Source organism: Schistocerca gregaria, chromosome 8 (assembly GCF_023897955.1).
Source record: "Schistocerca gregaria isolate iqSchGreg1 chromosome 8, iqSchGreg1.2, whole genome shotgun sequence".
In the NCBI taxonomy this organism is placed as follows: domain Eukaryota; kingdom Metazoa; phylum Arthropoda; class Insecta; order Orthoptera; family Acrididae; genus Schistocerca; species Schistocerca gregaria.
This window is the reverse complement of record NC_064927.1, coordinates 438,206,432-438,228,000: the sequence shown is the minus strand read 5'-3', so window position 1 is coordinate 438,228,000 and position 21,569 is coordinate 438,206,432. Positions and strand designations below refer to the sequence as shown.

Below are 21,569 nucleotides of genomic sequence, written 5' to 3'. Positions count from 1 at the left end.
TAAATAATGGCCTCGTTATGAATCAGTCCTCGCCGCCATCCAGTTCAACCAGTGTACCCACGACATGTCAGACACAGACCCTATGAAAATTCAGTATGCAGATGATTTAACATTTGTCTTCCAGAATAAAAACCTGATGCACTGCAAGAGTGTGCTAACGGTCTGATAAAATTGCATGATTACTTCCATAATTGGAGACTTCAGCCTAACCCAAATGAAACGGAGGTTACTGCATTCCACCTAAGTACACTACTGGCTATTAAAACTGGTACACCAAGAAGAAATGTAGATGATAAACGGGTATTCATTGGACAAATATATTATACTAGAACTAATATGTGATTACATTTTCACGCAATTTGCGTACAGTTGCCCATACAGCTTCAACACGATACCGCAGTTCATCAAGTGTAGTGACTGGCGTATTCTGTCGAGCCAGTTGCTCGGCCACCATTGACCAGGCGTTTTCAGTTGGTGAGAGATCTGGAGAATGTGCTGGCCAGGTCAGCAGTCGAACATTTTCCGTATCCAGAAAGGCCCGTACAGGACCTGCAACATGCGGTCGTGGATTATCCTGATGAAATGTAGGTTTTCGGAGGGATCGAATGAAGAGTAGAGCCACGCGTCGTAGCAAATCTGAAATGTAACGTCGACTGTTAAAATTGCCGTCAATGTGAACAAGAGGTGACCGAGACGTGTAACCAATGGCACCCCATACCATCACCCTGGGTGATACGCCAGTATGGCGATGACGAATACACGCTTCCAATGTGCGTTCACCGCGATGTCGCCAAACACGGATGCGACCATCATGATGGTGTAAACAGAACCCAGATTCATCCGAAAAAATGACGCTTTGCCATTCGTGCATCCAGGTTCCTTGTTGAGTACACCATCACAGGCGCTCCTGTCTGTGATGCAGCGTCAAGGGTAACCGAAGCCACGGTCTCCGAGATGACAGTCCATGCTGCTACAAACGTCGTCGAACTGTTCGTGCATATGGTTGTTGTCTTGCAAACTTCCACATCTGTTGACTCAGGGATCGAGACATGGCTGCACGATCCGTTACAGCCATGTGGATAAGATGCCTTTCATCTCGACTGCTAGTGATACGAGTCCGTTAGGATCCAGGACAGCGTTCCGTATTACCCTCCTGAACCTACCGATTCCATATTGTGCTAACAGTCATTGGATCTCGACCAACGCGAGCAGAAATGTCGCGATACGATAAACCGCAATAGCGATAGGCTGCAATCGAACCTTTATCAAAGTCGGAAACGTGATAGTACGTATTTCTCCTCCTTACATGAGGCATCAAAACAACGTTTCATCAGGTAATACCGGTTAACTGCTGTCTGTGTATGAGAAATCGGTTGGAAACTTTCGTCATGTCAGCATGTTGTAGGTACCGCCACCGGAGCCAACCTTGTGTGAATGTTCTGAAAAGCTAATCATTTGCATATCGCAGCATCTTCTTCCTGTCGGTTAAATTTCGCATCTGTAGCACGTCATCTTCGTGGTGTAGCAATTTTAATGGCCAGTAGTGTAATAAAGGAACCCAAAAGAAAATATCTGTGACTTTCGAAGGAATTGAAGTACTACATACTTACAAAATAATGGTTCAAATGGCTCTGAGCACTATGGGACTTAACTACTAAGGTCATCAGACCCCTAGAGCTTATAACTACTTAAACCTAACTAATCTAAGGATATCACACACATCCATGCTCGAGGCAGGATTCGAACCTGCGACCGTAGCGTGCGCGCGGTTGCAGACTGTAGCGCCTATAACCGCTTGGCTACCCCGGCCGGCTACATACTTAGAATCCAGTATATTTAGGAATCACTCTGGATAGTTCATCAAGGTATCTAAGAAACTTGATTCAAGACTAAATCTACCTCGCAAGATTGCCGGAAGCAGATGGGGTGCTGTCGCCAATGCTATGCGATCTGCGGCACTCGTTCTTGTGTACTCTGCCGGAGAATACTGGACTCCTGTGTGGGAAAACAGTGCGCACACAACATAGATTGATGTACAGCTTGATGAAGCAGTGACATTTGTCAGTGGTACAGTCAGATCTACTCCATGTCAGCCGCTGTCAGTCGTAGCTAATACTGACCCGCGAGGTCTAAGGAAGAAAGCAGCTGAAATGAACTTGCTCCGTAACATTAATTCTCACAAGAACTCTCCCTTGTAAGACGCTCTACAAGAACCACCAACAACTCGTCTGAAATCGCGCAAACAATCTTGGGATTGATTTAGAAAGTATCTGTTCTCTTGACGTGACATCCACATGGCTATAACACTGGAAGGAACATCCACGGCACAACGCTCACTCGATTCAAGATCCAACACACAATGTCGAGCTATTCGAAGTACCACGACAAATCTGATCTAGTCTGAACCACATTAGAACTGGACAAGGAAGTTATGTTTACGCCATGGCGAAGTGGAGTTCCGGTATATCTACTGATCCGCGACTGCGGATCGGTGTACCAAACAAATGATCGTATTCTTAAGAAATGTCCACTACTATGATTTGACGGTGGTCTGAGGACTTTCCATTAAGTGACTGTAAGTTCTTTTTACTGATTTCTACACTTGCACAGTTCCGTTATATAGTGGATTCTTTTGTGTACTTGCAAAAGCATACCATAGATAAATAAAATAGAATGAACATTTATTTCTGTATTCATAATTAATACGTACTTTTATTTATTTACTACGTATTATTACACCAGACGCAATATTGACAAATGACTTATGGCCCCATGCCTGGCAAAAAAAAGTGAAGCACCAAGAATACATGGTCGGCGGACTTCAGAGTAACTTAGACTTGCAATTCTCTGTGAAGGGTGAAACAGGCAACAGTGGTTCAAATGGTTCAAATGGCTCTAAGCATCTAAGGTCATAAGTCCCCTAGACTTAGAACTACTTAAACCTAACTAACCTAAGGACATCATACACATCCGTGCACGAGGCAGGATTCGAACCAACGACTGCAGAAGCAGCGCGGTTCCGGACTGAAGCGCCTAGAACCACTCGGTCGCCGACAATGTGCATCAGTGATGTTTATTTCTGCTGTTGCTACTAGGTCTGGCATGGTATACAAGGGACGTGAGTAACATGATATGTTGAGTTCCAGCTGTGAAGAACACGGAGATATAGCATACTCGTGTAAGGGAGCGTTATCAGCAGCTGCAGAGTTTGAAATGGGCCTCATGTGGTCCCCATTTGGCTGACTGGTCGAAACATCCAGTAACTGGATTTGTGGGTCATTTGAAGGAGAGAGTGGGCCAATGTTGGAGAGCATGGGAACGTGAAGACAGACATACGCTTCGTGAAGATTACAGTCGACCATGACTGACCACAAAAGGAGTGGGGGGAACCCCGTATTGTGCACCAGCTACATCGTAACCCCTTCACATCTCTGTGGTCGAGCGGTTCTAGGCGCTTAAATCCGGAAGCATGGATGTGTGTGATGTCCTTACGTTAGTTAGTTTTAATGGAGGTAGGACTTCAAACGAGACGACTTGGAGCAGGAGAGATACCACAGGAATTTTTAATTTCCACTGTCCATACTTTCATAAATAAAACTTTGTCAGAATCACCAGAAAGGATTCAGGATTTACACTTGTAGTGGTGGAAGTTCAAAAATATAAGAAAATAATTTATTTTTTTACATTTGTGTTTCACCTTTTTTCACTTACCATTGGCTGCATTTGTTGCTATAGGTACACTTTTCTTCATAAGTAAGGGATATTCTTCGATGAATTTTGCCCAGCATACAAACCATACGTACTGGTGTACGAAACTCTAGAATTTTCCAAATCTATTAAAAACTGTTTTAAAAATTGAGATAATTAATTCGAAAATATGAGTTTTTTTCTAAACATGAAGTTTAAAATGTAACAGCACATTCATTTTTTCATAAATTAAATATATTCTAGAGTTTCATACACCCTTAAGTTTGGTTTGTACAAAATTCATCGAAGAATCTTTATTACTTATGAAGGAGCGTGTACCTGTAGCAACAAACGCAGCCAATAGAAGTGAAAAAATAATGACCTTTCACATGTAAAAAAAATTATTTTGTTTTTTTTTTTTTTTGAACTTCCACTGCTATGATTGTGAATTCTTAATCCTTCCTGGTCATGCTGACAAAGTTTTATGAATCTATTCGTAAAATTAAGTGGAAATTAAAATGTCTTGTGGTGTCTCTTCTGCTCCAAAACGGCCCGTTTGACGTCCTACCCCCCTTAAGTAGTTCTAAGTCTAGTGGACTGATGACCTCAGATGTTAAGTCCCATAGTGCTTAGAGCCATTTGAACCTTCACATCTGTGCCCACCGTCCGGGCACAAGTGATGGACTCCCTACAACATTTCGTGTCGCACCACGCCATTGGGAAGACCAGCAGCAGCCAGACTAGGGATTACCGCCCCTTGCATACGCTGTCGTTAACACCGCAACGCAAACTACTGCGTTTGACACGTGTCATGACGGGGAAACATGGACCGCTAATGAAAGACTTCACAATGTCTCGCTCTGCACTACCAAGGACGACCACGGTTAACGGGTACGGCGGTGACCTGCAGTGAGGTCCCATTCTTCCAACGTTTTGGAGTGCCACAGCGGTATCACTCCTGGCTACCTGGTGTGGGGAGACATTTTTTATGACTTCGAGTCATCGTTGGTAGTGACTGGGGTACTCTGGCGACACAGTTGGACGTAGTAGACATCCTGTGTCGTCGTGTACGACCGTATCGTCTTTTCATTTTTCAACACAATACGTGACAGGTGTCTCTATGAACTGACAAACTGCCTATTGGTTTCTGTCTCGGGTTCTTCGGCCGACGTTCATCTGACTATTTTACTGAGTGTCGCCAGCACGAGTGGCGGGCATTGTCAAAGCTTCACCCTCCAATGCCGGTGGTGAACTGGAGCCGAGCTCGGGGCCGCAGAATGTATGTACCTGGCGCGCCAACGTCCGAGGGCTTCTCCGCGGTCATTTCCGGTGCGGTTTTCCTCTTGCTACCTGCGACGGTCGTTCGCTGCAGAAAAGGGACCCACTTGCAATGTCGGGAATATACCGTATACCATGCACATGCGGAAAAGTTTATGTCGGAATGAGTGGTCGATCAATCAACACCAGGATCAAAGAACATGGGTCTAAGTGACATCGCAGGTTGGGGCAGGTGGAGAAATCGGCCTTGGTAGAGCACGCACTGAGTGAGACCGACCACATAATAATATTCGCCGACACTGAAGTTCTGGCTGTAGAGAAGCATTATCACACTCTGTGCAGAGAAGCTTTAGAAATACAAAAACACGCGAACAGCTTCAATAAGAAAGAGGTAAGGTAAACGGATTCTGGCTTCCCGTACTGCAGCGAACGACCGTCGCAGGTAGCACCGGAAAAGACCGCTGAGAAGCCCTCGGATGTTGGAGGCCGCGAGGTCGGCTTCAGTTCACCACCAGCAATGAAGGTTGAAGCTTTGACAATGCCAGACACTCATGCTCGTGAAACGTCAGTAAAATCGTCAGATTAAGGTCGGCCGAAGAACCCGAGAGAGAAACCAATAGGCAGTTTGTCAACAACTGGCCACGAAAACCTTAACAATTTTGTGTCTCTATAAACTGACTGCACGATGTTGAATTATTCCGATTGCCAGCAATATCCATAGATCAGCCCAGAACGGGTCCAAAGTCATACTGGTAAATGGAATCATACGGCCTAGATCTTCGTAAATTTCACTAGATCAATTTTGTAATTACTGCAATAACATGACATAGCCTGTCAGTATAGTAGGTGGACCAGTTTTATCCGTAATGGGGAATATTTCGCGATAGAGATGAGATACAGTAAAAATGTTTAGATAAAAGTTATAGGTGGCAAAGAGAATCGCGCATTGGTACTATTGGCCGTGACACTGAACGTGATTTCCGAGGTGATTTGGAGAGTAAAGTGATTTTTTTTCTTAAATGGGAACGCTAACATTTGATTTAAGATTTAAAAAGAGAGTCAAATTTGAGGTACAGAATGATTCATTATTCAAGGTCTAGGCAAGGTTCAACGTAAGTCAAATAAGCAAATATATTTTAGTTCTAGTAGGGATTAACTCGGAATAGAGAAGGGATACAGCAAAATACAATATTAGATACACGATGGAAGAGACATCCAATGAGTGAGTGTCCAAGAGAGCCACTCAGTGACTTTAAATCAATGAGCTACATTTTATTTGTGTTTTTGTGTGACTCAACTGTCAAAATAACACCTGTATATCATGATGTATTTTTTTTTGCCAATAAACACGTAAAATAGAACTGGAAGCTCAAATCTCTCTTCGTTTTTTCCAAAAACTACGTCACACATAGCGGATTTCAAGCAACAAGACTCGACCTTCAAATGACCTTCGATAATTAAGATCCTCTTTACTGGTAATGAGCTGTGACTCCTTACACACCCTCCAATTTGTTTATAACGTTGTGTTTGTTGTATCCCTCCTCTACTCCGAGATAATCCCTACTAGAAGTAAAACATATTTGCTTATTTGACCATTATGTCTTATCATGACCTTGAATAGTGTATCATTTCAAATCTTAAATATTACTGTTCCCATAGAAAATCACTTTAAACTCCAAATCATCCTGAAAATTACTTTCAAGTTCACGGCCATTAGCAGCAATGCTTAACGCTCTTTATCACTTACAACTTTTATCTGAAACATTTTCCTGTACCTCATCTCTATCCCGAGGTATTGCCCATTACAGATTGAAATGGTTCACCCTATATATACATAAATCTGGATATGACTAACTTTATTTTCAGAAATGCATTAGATTTTATCGTTTCCAAGCGAAAAATATAATAAGCACAATAAATCGGTGAGTGCTTTATAGAAACGCTTTTAAGTAACCCTTTCTGGTATATTTGAAATGTGTCAAATAATCGTAAATTGGAGAATTTCATCCACAACGAAGCATAAAGGTTAAGTGGCAGACTTGAGTTAAAGATTTTACAGATGTTTGCATAGCCAATGTGCTGACTGATTGCTTGTAGGAGAGTACATCTTATTCATGTTACGTGTCTTTTTTTTTCTTTTTTTTTTTGAGAAGTTATTCACAGGATGTCTTTAAGTAAGTACACGACAATAGATGCGCATGCTTTATTATTTAAAAATCGTAACATAAGAACTGTATATTCAAGATACAAGTTTGAGAGGAAGTAGAATATTCATTAGGTGTTAATCCTTTAGAAGAGCCGCGTAAACAGGTGAAAGACTGCGTTGCAGCACCCAACGAAGGTGTCACGATGTGCAGGAGTTATTCACCATCGTGATGTTTTCGGCGACTTTCCCTGCAAGGAAAACAAGAGCATCAGTTACGCAATTGTTTTTTTATGTCATTAATTTTTGTACTGATTTCATCCTGTCCTCCATCTTCACCCATGCTGGGCTAATATTTTCATCCCCACGTAACTACTACAGAAAACGTGCATCACAACATGTTCTGCATTTCTAGTTGTTGTCTGCCCCGTTAAATTTCCCTCCTATCATCTTGCATTAGCAAGTTAATGCTCTAACAGGTGTCCCAGTAACCTGCTCCTCCTTCGGGAAAGGAGCTTATAGTGTGGCCCTGACCTACGCGGAATGGCAGTGCGGTTAGAGGCGCTACGTCACGGACTGCGTGGCTCCTCCCGCCGGAGCTTCGAGTCCTCCCTCGGGCATGGGTGTGTGTTGTTCTTAGAAAACGTTAGTTTAAGGTAGGTTAAGTAGTGTGTAAGTATAGGGGCCGATGTTCTCAGCAGTTTGATCCCTTAAGAATTCACACACATATTAACATTTTGTGACACTGGGCTGAAATCGCCGCTCCATTCCACATATCATTCCGCCTCATTTAGCCTTAATGATCACTATTGTGTAACTCATCTGATTACAAATGGTTATTTTGGTAGCTGATAAAGCAGGAAAAAACCTTTACCGAATAATTTTGTGTAAGTAAAAAAATGGTTCAAATGGCTCTGAGCACTATGGGATTTAACATCTGAGGTCATCAGTCCCCTGGACTTAGAACTGCTTAAACCTAACTAACCTAAAGACATCACACACATCCATGCCCGAGGCAGGATTCGAACCTGCGACCGTAGCGGTCACGCGGTTCCATACTTTAGCGCCTAGAACCGCTCGGCCACAACGGCCGGCTTGTGTAAGTAACTCATTTCACGTGCAACTCTGCACTTGAATTACAAAACGAGTCCGTATGAACTGAAGCACCGAGATCTAATGTCGCCGACTCCATTGTACGTCCCGCTGGCCAGTTGTAGGTGACGAGGGGTCTGGCTGACGCAACAGGGAGTCAATGGCTGCAGTTCGGGCCCAGTGCCTCGATGCGTCTCGAACAATGGCGCTGTTACGCTGAATCCTTGGTTTACGGCCCAGGTTCCCTGCGACGACACTCCTTCACTAAAGAACGGGACCGCCCGTTCACCTGAGTGGGAAAAAGACGTGAAATAGAGTGCAGTGTTTTTTGTATTTATAAAGCGCTCTTCTAGGAGTTCGAGAGAAGGAGGAATGACAAGGTCCATCAGTGAACTTCCAAGGACTGGAGAACAGGAGGAGTGACAGGGTCCATCAATGAATTAATAAGAGTTGGAGAGTGGGGAAAATGGCAGTTTGCAACAATGAACCTCTAAAGGTGGAATGTCTAGATAGATGAATGAGCTAATAGATAGACGAATGACGTGGTTGGCAGTTGCATTATATTCTGAGGTCTGTGCTTTTAAGAGCTTGTAAGGTATTCCTTATTTGCAGTTAAGAGCGTAGTTTACTTTATTTCCAGTTTTGCTATTTCACATACTTGAACTGAATGTATCAGCACTCTGTAGTGCCTACAGAGTAAGGAGCGTGCGGTAGCTCCCCGTGCTAACTAGTGGTGGTGGTGGTTAGTCGACAACGAGGTTATTAGAGACGGAGCGCAAGCTCGGGTTAGGAAAGGATTGGGAAGGAAATCGGCCGTGCCCTTTCAAAGGAACCATCCCGGCATTTGCCTGAAGCGATTTAGGGAAATCACGGAAAACCTAAATCAGGATGGCCGGAGATGGGATTGAACCGTCGCCCTCCCGAATGCGAGTCCAGTGTGCTAACCACTGCGCCATCCCGCTGGGTCGTGCTAACTAGCAGAGGCGGTTTGCCATCTGGTGCTTTCAGAGTCAGTGAGATAGTGTGCCGATGCAGGAAATGCTCATGACATCAGCAAAGAGATACGTATGGGAAGTACATTTATTCTGGAGCGAAACACGTAGCTGTTATCAACAAATATCTGCTAACAAAAGTTGCCTTTTCACACTCAAACATCAGGAGGAGTCTACGGTCATAAATACCGTCTTCCAGTAATTTTACTATACCAGGAAACGTTGATATTAATAAATAAAATGAATAACTTTGGCGTAACCGAAGATGTACGATCTTTTACGAACTATACCGACTGTATGCTCAAGTTACAGGCTGTGAGCCATAGTCAGCAGTCGTCGATAGAATGCCGTTCAAACTAGCCATGCACTCCGTCTTCAGGCCACAAGTGGCCCACGGGACCATCCGATTGCCGTGTCATCAGGATGCGGATAGGAGGGGCGTGTGGGCAGCACAACGCTCTCCCGGTCGTTATGATGGTTTTCTTTGACCGTAGCCGCTACTATTCGGTCGAGTAGCTCCTCAATTGGCATCACATGGCTGAGTGCAGCCCGAAAAATGGCAACAGCGCATGGTGGCTGGATGCTCACCCATCCAACTGCCGGCCACGCCCGACAGCGCTTAACTTCGGTGATCTCACGGGAACCGGTGTATCCAGTGCCGTTGCCCCAACTAGTCATGAGGTAGACCGTTAATAGTTAGCTTATAATCAACGTGAACAAGCTCATTTTACGATGTGTCTTAAATAAACGCATCATAGTGGCATCCCACGCAAAAGTTATCTGCACAAAAAGCTTCTTCCCTGTTCATTACGCAAAACATAGACAATAGTACTACACTTCAGAGTTCGACGGCGCTGCAGCAGGACGTAAGACTTGGAAAGCGCCTCCATATAACAGGTAAGAAGAAGTCCTAAGCGGCGGCTCACTGAGTCAGTTCAAGGACAGACTCGCTTAATGGGAAAGCATGGCCAGTTACTCTGTACGATCCTTACACCTTCGTCTACGGACTCAGCCGCTAAACTAGGACATTTCTGGCGGTTTCGTACTAGTGGGTGGTACTTGCAACCTCCAGGGTAGCGGCCACACTATTGCGTTATTTTGTTATCTATTACACAGAGGACAGTTCCAGCTTCGTCGATGAATGCCAGAAGCTGATGTACCGCTCACCTCCGGGGTTACAGGTGGGTTCGCAGCTCCGCTACTTGCCTCAGCTTTCAAGTTAGTCTCCAACGCGCTAGCGCTTGGTGGCTGTTTCTTCTTGACGATAGTGAATAAGTCGCAGATGATCGCTGGGTCACGATTAGTACCTTTCCTCTGTAAGTGCTATTTACTAAAGAGAACAGTAGCTAAAATCATCAGTGGGTTTCGAAAGGTACAAACCGATACCAGTTGGATAGTGCTAATGGAAGTGTGTCTGAGAAGTTACGTGCACGGTATTGTCTACGTCGTTCTGTAGTTTCCTGCTTAGGTGATAGTCACAAGTGTAATTGGTGAAATGCTATCTTCTTTATGTGCAAGTGTAGGAATCCACTGCGCTTCTGTGTCAGTTGTGCAATATTTCTTTTCTGATTGGCCAACTAACACAAATCCTATCCTTGTTAAAATGCACTCTACTCTCCGCATGTGTAACACTAGTTCTTACAACGACTAACAAGCATATAGTTGTTACAAGGCTTCCGCTGTCAAATCAACGAAGCGGCATGTATTATCATGTGAGAGACTACGTTTACACACTATGTGAGCACCAGTAGAAAAGTGACGGTAGCTGCCTCCCTCACTCCGCCTCCCTCTTGGTCAGAAACAAACCTTAGCAGCGATATCCGTTGATCTTGAACATTTATTCCCCTTTAGAAATTTTATAAAGCTTTTTCAACCACATCTTCGACATCCAAGTTGAATAGCTACAGTCCTCAATAAAATTCTTTTGGGTTTGAGGCCGCATTGTCGGCTATCAAATTCCGACGTTTCGGCGACTGTTGCAAGGTGCCTTACTCAGAGAGTATTGTTAGCAATACACCCTGAGGAAGGCGCCTTGCAACAGTCGCCGAAACGTCGGAATTTTATAGTCGACAATGCGGCCTCAAACCCAGAAGAATTTTATTGACTGTGACAACGGCCGCAAAAGCGTACATTTACAGCTCCAATCCTCTCTGACAGCCATGCTAACACGTCTTTGCTACCCTTTCACTTTTGTACCTCCCACCTGGGTTTTGTAGATGCTCTGGATTATTCGCCTCTCTCTCTTTATTTTGACTCCTATAGTCCAAGGATTGTGTCCATATTGTTCCACTATAAATTAATGAAAGCTTTCTCTAGGGATACATCCCAATTCTTCTTCAGTTTACATTCCGTTACCAAGCCCAGTCTCTGAATTGTTTCCCTGGTACCTTTCCCCTTCCCGAAACTAAAGTGTTATTCGTCTATTAATCACTCAACACTTTTTTCTATTTTTCTGTGTATTCTACTGGTCAGCAGTTTTCAAGCATGTCTCACTGGACTAATCGTCTGGAAGGTTCCAAAGGCTGCTATCGCACCTCTATACGTGGGAAACTGTACCAGCGCTGGCCCAATTTTGCAAGTCCCTCCAGATCCCTGATCACCACGTCTTCCCCGTCTGTCTACTTTTCTCCACAAGGATTCTTTACCTACTTATCAAATTGCTCCCTCTCCTAACTCATATTGAAAACCTCAGAACAACCTACAACATCCGCATCCTCGACTCCAATAATCCTTTGTTTCCGCTGTTCTATCCAACCGTAGAACGCTGCCTCTACCATCACGTCCCACTAACCCCACACCCTCCACATTCTCTCCCAAAGGAACTTCAACCGCCTCGCCCTCCCAGATCATGAACTCTGTGCTCCTTCCACCTTTCCGTAGCATATTCTCCTCATCAAATTTTAACCTCGCTATAGCTCTTCACTCCAACCCTTCTTGTGTCCTAACAGTCACTCCCTCCATACATCCCCTCGAGTACCATTTCCGTTCTACCAACCGTTCCCTTCAATAGCAGACCACCTAACCCAGAGCAGATCTTTGCAGCTTTAATGCCTGTGAAGTTCTTCTTTTAAACGTCAGTGTTCTGCATCAAGGCTTTTAAAGATTTTTTTAGATGCTTTTAAATGTCATCTTATACTATTTCTAATGATTTAACTTTTACTACAACTGTTTTTAACAGACAGGAAGAAGGTCATACATGAAAATTTCCACTTTATTTTTACATTTAAAAAGTCTTAAATTCTTTGTATCTTGTCACTTCGCTGAAGATCAGGTTGACTGTACCGCTGACAGCCCATCTCAGTCCCATGTGGAGGGGGGGGGGGTTAGGGAGGATGAAATAACAGAAAAAATAGCCAGCCCCGGTAGTAAGTGATTTTGACTGCTCATGATGATTTCGGAGACAGCTGTCGAAAACCAGAGAGCTTTTTTGAAGTGACGCGGCTTGTAAACGGCAGTGCCTACGGTAGCGATACATACATGACTGAAACATGTTTCTAGATTTCTCCCCTATGCTGCTTCTTGAAACTTAGTAAGCAGGGTATCGTAGGATAATTTTCATCTATCTTCAAACGGCTGCCAATTCAGGCCTTTCGGTATTTCAGTGACACTCTCTCACAGATCGTGCTGCCCTTCTTTGTACGCAGTCAACATCCCACGTTCGTCTTGGTTCCTACACACTTGCTAGGATCGGTTGCATGAGTGCTCTGAAAACAGTCTACTCTGTACATTAACTGTATTTTTACGTTATCCAGCTGATGAACCAAAATCTGTAACCCTCTTCACCTACGACTGAGCCTAAGTAATAATTCCATTCCAAATCCACACAAATTATAGCATCCAGCTATTGAAATGAGTTAACTGAGTCCACTTTTGCCTCACTGACCTTTTATTAGCAAGAAACTACCGTTCTTTGTGTTCTCAAAGGTACAGTTTTACCTTTCTGTACATTAAACGGAAGTAGCCCGTCTTTGCACCACTTCGAAATTCTAGCAGGACTTTGCTGGATTTATTGCAGTTTCTGTTCAGACGTTTTTACATGCAGACTTTATTACATATTACTCTATGATCCGCCAAAATTGTCAGGGTAGTATCAGTATTGTCTGTCAAGTCATTAATAAATAACATCAAGATCAAGTGTCCCAATAAACATCCCTGGGGCATACCTGAAATCATTTCATCTGTCGATGTCTCTCCATCCAAGACTTCGTGGTTCTCCTCCCTATCAAAAAGTTCTGAATACAGTCACAAATTTTGTTTGCTAAACCACGTTCTCGTATTTCTGTTAATAAAGGTCGGTGTGCTGTCAATGTGGTACCAAATCAGGTGCTTTTCGGAAGCTTGCTTCTTTTGAAGTCCGTGTGGGATAGAGACTAGCACCTCTGGGAAAACATCAGTTTTCAGCTGTCAATAGTGTTATCTCAGTTAAAAGCCACAGTGTGAACTTAATAGTAAGCAAACTATAACATCGCGTAAGGTGTGCCTTCGTTGCATTATTTTTGTGAATTTATTATGAAATGGGTTAGTAAAAGTATTTACCAATTATCTCCAACGCAGGCGCGTAGAGTACAGGTTGCTCCTATCCCATCCGCTGCACATAAACACACGTTACAGTCCTCCTTGTATGTTTGGTTGGGTATACAGCATTTCCCTGCAACCGAATGCAATCAGCCATCTATGTATGTATGTATATATTCGAGAATAATATGCTTCTTACAAAGTACTATCTTGAAGATGGAGCACCTAACTATACAGGGATTTCTGCCCGTAAAGTTGGTATGGAATGAGACTGTTGTTGGTTATTTTCATGTTCCTTGCAACATGTTTCTCGTACGTTCTTATGATTTGGAACCTGTCACGTGATGTAATTAAAAGGCTATATTTTCTACATTGTATTAATTTACTTAGTAGTTTATAATTATGTTGCATTTATGTTTAAAATTATTAACTGAAATATAAACATATGCAGACGCACGTACACACAACCACACACACACACACACAACCACACAGACACACGTACACACACACACACACACACACACACACACACATACACACACACACGAATTCATAAACTCAGCTGTACGTTACTGTAACATAGAACTGTGGCAATTGTAAGATTTTCAAAAACAAAAAAATAAGATCAGGTAACCTATTTTAATTATTTGGTTGTGAATTGCCTTTGCATGTCTGACGGTAAACAATACTGATTTTAGAGATTGTCATTGCCTGTACTAGGATCTACAAATCGTCGGCAGAGCATATTTACAATTCCCAACATTTTGTTCACTGTTCATTATCAGAATCCAGAAAACTTGTACGTTTGGTTTCATACGTTGGCTTTCCAGTAAGCCCTCCTACTGATGATGGAGTTACGTCTGCCGTGTACATTAACAAATAAACTGATTGCTTTTTCTAATGAAAGTGGAAATTCTTATCCAGAGGATATAAGTTACATGAGAAAAAATTCACAAATATAACTGTACAGTTATGATGAAGAAAAGTAATAAAGCAAAGTTTTTCTTCTTTATACTGATAAATGTCTTGAATACTGCTGAATTAGAGGTTGTGATCTAACTGATTCGTGTCGTATTTAATCAGTAGCGGTAGCAAGAAGAAAGATCCTTTACAGTGTCGCTTAAAGTACTGTAATTTGCGGTGTTTCTCGGTGTTGTATCATAAAGCCAGTTGAGTCAGTTCTTCTAGTGACACACGTTAAAGACAAGCCTCGAACTCCAGAGACGCTTTGTTTACAGATAGTACAACCGCAATTGCTAAAATTCATATCATGAACTGAAGAAGGTAACAAACAACATTCTAAAGCCATTCTTGTTCATGGTAAGTAGACTGACTCTCAACTGCATGAAATATACTTCCAATATCCATATAATTTGTGTATATGTTCTGTAAGCAACTAAGGAGTGCCAAACGGAAGGTGCTTCGCATGAATATTGAAAATGTTTCTACCTCTTCCATTACTGAAGTGATCTAAAAATCAACTGATAATCACAATAAAAAGTGTATCGGGGTATGCAATAGAACTTCATGCAATATCTCTTATTCTCATGATCTGTTCGAGTATATGCAAGGTGCGTTTGAAAAGTTCTGGGAATGGCCTCAGAGAATAAAGGAAACAAGAGTTAAAAGTCAAAATACTTTTACTGGCCGTCAGAGTAATCACCATAAGCTACAACACACGTCTGACACCGGTTGTAAAACTGTTGGATCTTGTCAGCAAACTCTTCTTGCGGAATCATTCGAAGCACCTTTGTCATGCTTTGTTCGGAATCCACAGTGTCTGCGTCTTCAAATTTCTGATCCAGCACCAGATGGCTGTTGAGCCTCCTTAGTCTCCAGATTTGGGGCCTGCAGATTATTTTTATTTACCTGCTTCGCAAACGTTGCGCATGGCCACGGTGCTTGGAACGGTTCCAAAAACATTACATCCGTGTTGTCATAAGTGTGTTGTAGCTAATGGTGACTACTTTGAAGGACAGTAAATATATTTTGTACGTAACTTCTGTTTCCTTTATTTTCTGAAACCATTCACCTAACTTTTCAGACGCACCTTGTGCTACAGACGCAGCACTTTTCCTTGAACACCAGTTATTTAAATTTACCAAATAAGATATCATCAGACAACGTCGCCTTCGTTCAGAATATTCGCATTTTAAGATCACGGACCATCACTGATAACCCTCGTATCGGCTACACCAACCAGTTAAGATTTTGGCAGAGCATTCTTGAATCCAGGTGGTGCCTTCAAGAACTACATCAGCAAATGTCTGCAGTCATGATTGAAAAAGGCTCAACAGCGTCTTCTATGCTATTTCTTGGACAGAGCGCCTACACCTCGCCGGACCTAAATAGACCCATACTCCGAAAATCGAACAGTACAGTGTGTGGTGAAGGGTACTTCTGGCGCTATCCCTGTTCTAATCGCGAATGGTGTGTGGGAAAAACGTTTGTCGGGAAACCTCAGCATACCAGCTAATTTTCCTGTTTTTCCCACCGTGACCGTTTCACTAGACATATTGGGAGGGAACGGTGCGTTGCCCGACTTTTCACTGAACGTGCGTTTTTCTAAAAGTCAACATCTCAGTTGTACACGCCTCTTCTGTAGCGACTGCCGCTACGTTTGTTGATCGTCTCCCGCTGACTACGACGAAAGCATAGCGAAGCACGACGGTCTTCTTTGGATCTTCTCTGTCTTTTCTATTAATTCTACCTGTTAATTGGCCTAGGACGACGAACGATACCCAATAATCGGTTTGCGTATGCAAATATCTCGGCAAGGCGAAATCAACTCATCGTTTTGCAGTCGAGTCAAGAGAATCAAGTGCAGTGAGAAGGAGAAACGAAAACAAGTGAAGTGGAAATAGCGAGCACACCAGGGCCAGTTGTACCACAAACTGACGAACTTAATATGGGCAAAAGCGTCAAGAAAATTCGAATGAGTGGAGGTAAGCAAAAATGTGAGTGAGTAGCATCGAATAAACTGTGGAAACTCAGTGGAGGGAACCATGGAATGGACGTGACAGGTATCTTGGTGAAGAAATAAATGAGTCGTGTATAAGTATGCATAAGGAGGAGGATATTATTGATAACATGAATGACGAACAACTAATTAATAAACGAATGAGTTACGAAGAAATTGGATAAAATGCAGATGTGGCTGTAAGTCATTCTGCGGACTGCGAAATGAAGCGGCACTCGGTGGCTAGTGACGCAGAAAATGACGACACGAACCAACTGAAAAGGTCGGCTTCAGCGTTTTCTACCACAGGAAGACCCAGAAGCAGACAAAAAATAGCGTCATCGGAAAACGAAGGCAACACAGGTTACTACGTTGCAAGTGTTAGCAGAAAGAAAAATAAGTTGAAAACAAAGATCGATAGACGTAACAGTTGTGCACGCATAAGAGTGGCACTGTGCAAATAAGTGGCATTTAGGAATACTGACCCTGGGCACATGAACCTCCAGAAGCACAGGGAGATATTAAATTTTTATTTTTAAATCTATCCCCAAACGTGTAAGATTTAATTGTCTGACCTATACCATTTCCAAAATAAATAAACTATCAAGTAAATTTTTAAAAAAAGCGTTTCTTGCTGATTTTCCTGATTAATGTACTGTTAACACTGTCACCAGAAGTTGTAAGGAAGGAGAACAGGAGAAAGGCTACGAATCTTTCTTGAATATCGGCATGATTGGTTCTAGCGAAACAAGTATGCTAGTAAGAGACGGAGTTGCATTTACGGAAGTAGTATATTTGCGCTCAGGCTGTGGAACGTCTGGACTTCTTTTTGAATAGTGAATACAGGTTGTTTCAGGAAGATATACAAATATTTTAATATATTATTCTACAAGTACAAGTAAAGAAAAATGTTAATATAAACATAGGTCCGCAAATGTTTAGTTACGGCAAGTAAAAATTTTTACCTCAAATGTAGCAACTTCGATAAAATGAAGCCATCAAAAAACTGTAAGCCACGATTACCTTTTATTTTGTTGTTACTGATTTATTGAATCTAATAAAACATGTCCCAGACGTGAATCTGCAGTAGTTTTCCAGAACATCCAGAGAAGCAAACACGTAATCTCGTAAAATTTTTAATTTATTAACTACATGGTCGAATTTTTGTTTTAAATTCCAGACAATTGCACAACAGAAGTTGTAGAGAACTTAATTTTGGAAACATGATAGTAACAACGTTAACTGAAACTGTATGAATTTATCAGATAACCTGCTTTTATCAATACCATAACACACGTGAGTTCATGTTAAACCAGAAAAAACAAAGCTCAGGGTTAAGGAAATTGTGCAGTGTACATACAATTTCACAATACATTCACAATAAATGTTCAAAAATGTCTTCGCGATCAATGCATTTAGCTGCACGTGTATGAACAGATTTTTTTGCTCGTTTCAGTTTCTCAGGGTAGTTCTTAATTTCGTCTTTTGCATTCATAATGCGAACAGGTAATGCAACACGTGTATTTTGGCATAAATAAACACCATATCGTCGTATTCCTCTATTGTAAATTTGAAAGATGTCCCTATTTCGTAAATAAACCATGAACTACAACTGTGTCTATGTGGTTTCACTTACATACACTTTTGTTGTTGTGTTCTTTCACTGCAGAATACAGAGAACTAACTCTTTTCAAGGTTAGGAGAGGACTGAAATAAATCACTAACGGTTGCCAATAATGCAATAACATTTCTACATTTTTAATGGAAAGTAAACACATTTACTTGTATAATAATCTTTGCTTCTCTGGATATTATGGAAAACTTTTGCAGATACAAGTCTGGGACATATTTTATTAAATTAATTAGACCAAAACAACAAAATAAATGTGAAACGTCCTCTTAGAAAAATAATTGAATTACTGTGCTGGTAAAACCCTTACGTTATTTGATTTTCAAACAGCTGGGTAGAACTGAATGTACTCAGACATTTCGCTCTTTACTTATTCTGATCAACACTAAACTGACACACAATATTTTTTTGTGCAACGCAGTCTGACTTTCAATAATCCCTACAAAAGAATGGCCCTGACTAACATTAACCTATACGTTTCACAAATCACTTACCTCACAAAAATCTTCGTTACTTGAACTACTGCAATACAGCGAGCGGCACTACTGCCAGCTACATAAAAGATTCTAACTAATGAAGGGACTAACTACTGATACGCACAGTTAGCAAATGAAAGATTTTGATAAAGAACAAACAATTTATTTACCTTAATAGTGTTCAAAAGTCTATATATCAGTTCATGACATCCAGTCTTACAAATTTACTGTCTCTGATGGTCACATGTCCAGATCATCCGCTCTCAAAACTCTGCCATCTCTCTCCCCACATCCACCACTGCTGGCGGCTCACCTCCAACAACGCAACGCTACGCGCTGTTAGCAGCCAACTGCCCAACACTACAATATCGAACAACAATGCAAACCAGCCACAGACTGCACACAGCACAGCCAGTGATTTTCATACAGAGTGCTACGTGGCGTTACCAATATAGAAACCTAAACAACCTACTTACAAATGGAAATCGTGCTTTACTTTAACCTCGTCCTACTTTGCACTGGCTTCATATTAGCGAAGTTGCTAAATTCCAGGCAACATCTTTTATTAGCCGTAACCCCGTAAGTAAACATTTGAGAACCTATGCTTATATGTACTTTTTTCTTTGGTATTACTTGTAGAACAAAACATAAAAATTTTTGCTTATCTTTGTAATCAACCTTGTGTATGTGCCCATTTTTCTTCAGGTAGCAAAACAGATAAATAACTAGGTTAAGACCGAAGTAGTATGCTACCCTGACAAAAAATTGGTCACGCCTAGAGCAATAATTAGAAGCACCATTTACTACCGCATAATTCCGCCCCTGGACTCGATAATCGCTTGGACTCGTTTAGGAAGTGAGTCCACAATGTTGTTCAGGTACATCGCATCCAGGTTAAGCCACTCGCTGAGAATTTCATCGCACAATTCCACTAAATTGGGGGGATGCCGATGTCGGCATTTTACTCGATGTCCCAACCTGACACACGGATTTTCTATGATGTCCAAGTCAGGTGATTTTGCAAGCTATTCGAAATGTAATATGGTGGGGGAGTGTTCAAGAAACCAGTCACACCTTTCCCAGCTTGATGAACTTTGCTGTTGTTGTCCTTGTGAGCCTGTGTAAGCAATGGCTTGAGCGACTCTAAACGCATTCATTGGATGAACTTCCCATCGCAATGTTATCTCGGTAACGGGTAGGGACGCACCTCCAGTCACTACCTGCAGCGATTTCGATTCACAAGTCTTGAAATGCATCTTCTGTCCCTCTCACTCAGGGTCTTTTTCCGACCACAATTGTGCCGTCGTGTTTTGTGGCCACGTGTGTTGCGCCACTGCTGTAAACACGTTGAGCTGTCGACCGCGAAAGACGAACAAATCTGGCAACTTCATGAACATGATTGCTCCTTTTTCACCATATGTCACTTCCTTACACCTACCCATGTTTATGTACAATTTATGCCATCAACATAAATGTCTCACTAACCGCCACGGCCTCCTTCTGACCTAGAGGCAATGCGATATCGGTTGAACACGTAGCTCAATCGCTGCGCCATCTGTAAGGGCTTAACGATTTGTCTGTGCGTGTGCTCTGGGGTGACTAATTTTTTGTACGGTGTGCTTACATTTGTTGCATAAGAATCCGCAGAAAATAATCTTAGGCGATGAATTCAACTACTATCGGCATTTAGGATAAACATCCAAACTTCAACATTTAGGCAGAACTAAAGACGCTCATTTAAATCCTTGGCTTCCAAGACACGTGGAAACAAACAAATGCTTCAATACCGACTTATACCTACGTAATGTATACGTCATCGGTCAGGCTGTATCGAAAACCCGTAAGATGGCTTTTAACAACAAATGTAGTTACTTCTGGAATAGCACCTCTCTCCGCGCCTGACCATTACTGTCACACGACACCGTTGATAATTCAAACATGCGAGAGTAATATGGAAGCCGAATGTCAGCATCCTCTTCGACGGATACTTAGAACACGAATTTCAAGGCGTATGACGTATCTGTAAAAAGCAAGGGATGAGTAGTCAAAACTGGCACAGCCAAGGATTAGGGAGTTTTTAACGTGCTTTTCAACCTGCAAAAGGATGGAACAAAGGACACCTGAAACATTTATTATTCGTATGAGAATTAATGGCAACACATTCAGCCGCCTGCTTAAATCTCTTTTTCAAATGCGGTCGGTTTCGGATGACTCACTGCTCCGTCATCAGGTCATCAGCTTCTGACTTCTCTGCGTTTTTAACTACAAGTATTTAATGAGAGCTGAAAATTAGCACTTCAAACGGAAATACTCTGCAAGAGTTCCTGCATTTGCCTACAATTTTCCACGGCGATCCTCTCCTTCAGACAACAGACATAGTCACAGAGGTATCTGATAGGCTGTTGCTCGTGGCTATCAAAACACTGACGCAAATCAGAAGCAATCACATTTCTTTTAACAATAACATTTACAGCAGTCTTCAAAATCTTCAAATTTTTATGCAGCTATTTCACAGCTACAATCTTTATCGTTACCCTGACAGTATTCATCGCCCTAATCATTTATGTATTATGGTCTTATCATGAATCTTAGGGTCACACCCGGAATTTTTCGTGTTCAAGTTGAATATTAGCTGCTCCATATAAAGTACTGCTTGTTGTTACATAAAAATTCTTCAAGCCAAACACATAGTACTGCTTGTTGTTACATAAAAATTCTTCAAGCCAAACACATACTTGTTAGACACATTGTCTGGCCACATCTTAGTTTTTAGCCAACTGCAGCTCAGACTGGC

General features: G+C 42.1%; 1 protein-coding gene across 1 annotated transcript in view; it reads right to left on the bottom strand.

The window, feature by feature from the left end:
* Window positions 1–21,569, bottom strand: part of LOC126285232 (serine protease inhibitor I/II-like) — a 109,647-nt gene that overhangs the window by 62,772 nt on the left and 25,306 nt on the right. The window lies entirely within an intron of this gene.